This window comes from Anopheles aquasalis, chromosome 2 (genome assembly GCF_943734665.1).
Source record: "Anopheles aquasalis chromosome 2, idAnoAquaMG_Q_19, whole genome shotgun sequence".
NCBI lineage: Eukaryota > Metazoa > Arthropoda > Insecta > Diptera > Culicidae > Anopheles > Anopheles aquasalis.
In genome coordinates this window covers 53,083,147-53,088,146 of record NC_064877.1, presented here as the reverse complement: position 1 = coordinate 53,088,146, position 5,000 = coordinate 53,083,147, and the positions used below count along the sequence as shown (strand labels likewise).

Sequence of the window (5,000 nt, the reverse complement as noted above, 5' to 3'; positions counted from 1 at the left end):
GGGACTTCGAATCGAATCACTTGCAGCACATCAGTTGACCATCGAAAACGGTACGCTTCCTCTTTTGTAGCAACCAACTCTGCTACTATCTTCACATGGCAGAGAACCGGAGCAATTTACCACACAATCACAGATAATTTGCCAATTTCACTAGATTTATTTGTAACACCACTTGCACATACTACGGTATTCTATTTTCTCCATTATGCTCTAGTGGAGCATCGATTTCATATCGTAATTTTACGATATTTCACTCACAACACAGACACCATACATATCATGGACACCAAGGACATCAGCGTATTTAGCCTTATTTTGCAGAAATAGTTCGCGATAAACGGCAACGCTATTTTGTGGTCTGTAGTGGTGGATCCACGATTGCTGTACCGGTTTTACTGTTTCACTTCACTCTCCGCGGCGGCTATCTGGCGGAAGAAGGGTGCAGGCAGCTGAACAATGCTCCTCGCATCAGCATCCGCGCTATCCATCTGTCGGAAGGTATTTCATGACGCCGGGAGCTTTCCACTAATAACGCACACCTTCGCTGCGGCCGTAGTCGCACCTTACGCGACGAGTACCCGTCCTCGGTGCTGAAGTGAGGCTTCGTTTATTATTAATATTTTCATTTTTTGCATCCATCGCCGAGTGGCCACCGAGGGAATCGTTTCATACGGGCAATGGGCCTGGATGCGACACATCCCTGGGATCACACCACGCCATGGGTATCCTGAGGTGATGTTTGTTTATGCTTCTTTTTATCTCACTCGCTCGTGCAATTTTTCATCCCAATGAGACACACGTCGCGCGCACACATACAAACAAACACTTCAAGGTACACCTTGATCGTTCGTATGTGCTGCTCCGTGGCCGGCCGTCACGCCTATAGCGGTTCACAATATCGCACACTCTTTCACATTGCCGAAAGGATGCACCGGAGGTTCACCAGCATCGATGGAGCTGACGACAAGCAGCAGCACTAGCGGCAGCGGCCATGGTTTTACGCACTTCCGTACACGAAAAGAGATGTCAACATTCGCGTTGGAAAGGTTAGCTAACATTTCCCACTATCGCAGCAGTGGCACGGCACGGTACATCAAAACACGCTGCTCGTTACTGTGATTGGCCACCTTCCGGCCACTACCGGAACGCGATGCTGCTATCACTGCAGGTGAGTGGCGTTTCGACGTCCACGGCGCCTCGAACAGTGGAGCTGTTCCGGAAACCAACCCGCGAGTCTCCGACTAACTCCATTGAATAGTGTAAATGTGGCAGATGCAAGGACAAGACGTTCGCCCTTCGCTTGTAAGATTCGTTTCGGCGAGCCAACTCATAGGCTGATAGGTACCAGCATCATCGCGAGATGCCGGAACTTTCTTTGCAACATTTTTACCGCACCATCAGCCGCACTGCTGCTCCCGGAGCAGTGATGTTGCACTTTTCCTGCAGCAGCAGCAGCAACAGCAAACCGTTGAATGCCGGCGGTAATGGTAATAACATTTCTTCCTTACGATCCATTTCAACTTTTGGGTCGCAGATAGCACAATTTACGATAGGCACCAGAGTCTTATCTTTGTCGCTCGTTGCTTTATATGCTGCTACCGTTGTTGGGTCTCTGCTTGTCGTCGCATCAGGCTGGATCTTTTGGAACACTTTTTGGATCACTAGCGCCACTTATTTGCTTTTTGTGCTAACTGAAGACGGGTAAATGAGGGAAAAGAAAGCTATTGCAATGATAATTTTCTTGTAAGAACTATTCGTTCACTCACTAATCGATTTCCATGTTTATTACTTCTTTGAATAAAGTTTACCACTAAAACAGCAGAAGTCACTAAAAGAGTTCAGTACTGGTAAAGATCTACCTAACTTTCATACAAGTTGAATGTTTTCACTCAAAACATGATGCCAGAACATGGCTACTAATGTCGTAAAATGAACTATTTAGGTGAAGTAAAGTATCTTTTATCGAAAGGTATGGCACAAATTGCACAGGACCCACAGCAGTAGGTTGCGCTGAATTTACAAAGACGGCATTGTGCCACCAGCAGACGGCCGTTTCTTGACCTCACATTTTCCGACGACAGATAGTCCCATTAAATGCAGCACATTCAAATACCGACTACTCACCCATTCCCTACATTTCCCGAATCAATATGCTAAGCGCTAGGTTGCACTCCTACCAGAGCAAGTTGGGTTGGAGTGGAAGCTAAGTGTACATAGTCCGGCCCCACTGCTCTGGTTTGGGTTTTTGCCAATTAAAAAACGCTCTCTTACGCTAACGCTTGACGGCATGGTAGGGTCTCTGTCAGATGCAGCCTATTGGCAGCAATTCATCTCCCTGCAAGAATGCAACGCACCACAAGATCCCGGAATAGCTAAGAGAGCTGGTGTTCCTTAGATGTGGTTTACGCCGAGAGGGGACGAGGCAGACAGCTCAACTGTAACCGCACAACCGTGAACCGAATTTATCATTCATGAATGAGAAGATATTTACTTTATGAGCGTCGATTACTCACGGATGGGTGACTTAATAATGGATGGTGCTGAAGTGGAGCTAACCACGATCCTCCTCCACGGCACCGGCATCGTTTTCCGGCCGGGGGAAACACATAGCACGGCGTGTAATCATTCGCTAAAGAATGCGCCACAAATAATCTGTTTTATTGTTCCTGAATTGATTTATTCGCTGCCGTAGGTGGGCTCCAGCGAGGCCTAGGTATCGAACAATCGCTCTTACATATGTCGGATTTCGAAGACTCCACAGCCGTCGATGAACTTTGTATGCGTAATGATGAATTTCGCCGAACCACTCCACTCCACGAGTACGTCGGTTGCTGGTTGGTAAGGTTTAGCACCTATTGAATGTTTAAAACCATTCTGGGAAATCCTTAAATCTGTACTACTCCACCCAGCGCTTCAGTTGTTTGCAGTTCCAATACGGTGCCCTTGGTGAGGAGAGAAACAGATTTACGACCTACCGACCGACGGACGGACGTCTTAATTCGCTCCCAAACGAGTGGTTCGCTAAAAGCGGTCCTGCAACCTCTTACGACCACCAAGTAGCAGCGCAGATCACCTCAATCGACGGATCCATATCGATCCACGGAGCAGTGAGCAGACTCCGATCGTTTCTTTCTCTTGTCTTTCACCAAAAAAAAACCCAACAATGGCGAAGAAATTATGTCATGAACAAATAACGATAAATTTCAATAAAGATAATCCGGATTATCGGAAAAGCAAAATGTTTTCGTAAATAGCACCCCAAACCACCAGCCGTCAAGAGTGCCCCGCATCGCAAAGCTTCCCAGGAACCCAGGATTGGATTCTGCTTTTAACCTCTCGCTCTCTCTCTCGCTGTACCTTTATTTCCTTTTCTGCTCACAACCAGGCTTCGTCTTGTGTCTTGTGTGCAATCGCTGACGGTGGTAAAAGATGGGCTGGCAGGGCTACCAACATACAACATACATGTGCTCGTGTATTACTGATGTATCAGAGCTCATCCACCGGAGCACCGAGCGGTCGATGGACGAAATCGTTGGTCTGGCGTTCGTTGAGAGGCAGTGTCTTCAAATACGATTAGCTTTAGTGCTACGGCCACAGCCAGCGGGCAACTGCCATATCACTGGGCCAATCAGGTCGCTTCCACTGCTGCGACTCAAGGAAATCGATGAATTTTCTCACCCATCGTCCACAAGCGAGTTCGGAAAGGCGCACCGCGTTCTACATTATGTGGGTTGCGATTTATCTCACTCATGCTACACGTCTACACAGTTGAGCACCGGTTACGTCTGAAAGGCAGGAACCCGTTGCACCTACGTCAACCCAATGAAGCTCTGGAAGCTTCTTTTTTTTTTACCTCGACACAAATTTGTAGCAAAATCACACACAGGAGGAAGGAAAGGGAGGTTCCTTTGCTATGGTGCAGTATGATCTTCGCTGAATTTCGCTGGTCCGAACATCTGTGCTCAACCATCGCTCTACTTTGAACGTGATGATCTTGCATTAGCTTTCAGATCTTCGGGATATAGATTCAACGGAATGTATAATGGATATGGTAGTCTATGTTCTTCCATCTTTTTAGTACACTCCACACTTTCTATGTTCACAAATATGGAAGTGGCAAACCATCGTTAAACTCTCAAATGATATAAAAGCTAGCAAAATTTGGAGACATTTGTCATTTCATGTGTAGCTTCCTATTTTTTAAGCATGTTAATACTTGCTACTTATTCATTAAAACAATAAAACTGTGTTTCAAAATTATTGGAATGTTATGCCGTAGCTGCATATTCTATTTAATCATCGGACATTCAAATAGGGCCACTATTCTGACTTTTTGCCCAAAAAAATAATCTGTTATAATAACTCACAATTTTGTAGTTTCTATATTACATGCCACGATTGCATGACCCTCCACGTTATTCATTGATTCTACGCGATTGATTAATTGATTGATTGATTGATTATTCAGCTCGATTGAGCTCGATAAATGTCTATGGGAATGTTTGGTGCTGTTGATGGTTTTGCAGGTGTTATTAATAAAACTTTAGTATAATCTTGGTACGATCAGGTTTGACTCAACAAGTTTCCGAAATAAAAGTTCTTGAGCAGATTGAACTCATAAACTATCGACATTTAAATGCCTATTGTCCATCACATGTCCATCCTCAAAGGAGTCGTTTATCATTGTCTCTCGGTAGGCAATCGCCACTCCAGTCATTTTTAACTATTCAATCAAAAACAAACACTTTTAAGTTGAAGTGAGATTAATTGTTCATGATTGTGTACAGTTGGTTGCAAAGTTCTACAAGCGATGCATGAATCTCGGCTCATCTAATAACAACCAATCAACAATCAATAATAACAATAATAATAATAATAATAATTCTAATAAAAATGAAATAAAATGATTTACATCTCAATAACGGAAGAGTTTCAGATCTAAAAAACTGAACTATAAATGACTCGCGGCTTGCCAATTTAATGAAGAAGCATTTTTAGCA

General features: G+C 44.5%; 1 protein-coding gene across 3 annotated transcripts in view; it reads right to left on the bottom strand.

The window, feature by feature from the left end:
• LOC126571592 (tyrosine-protein phosphatase Lar) overlaps positions 1-5,000 on the bottom strand; it is a 201,943-nt gene that overhangs the window by 118,362 nt on the left and 78,581 nt on the right. The gene's annotated exons all lie outside the window — the stretch shown is intronic.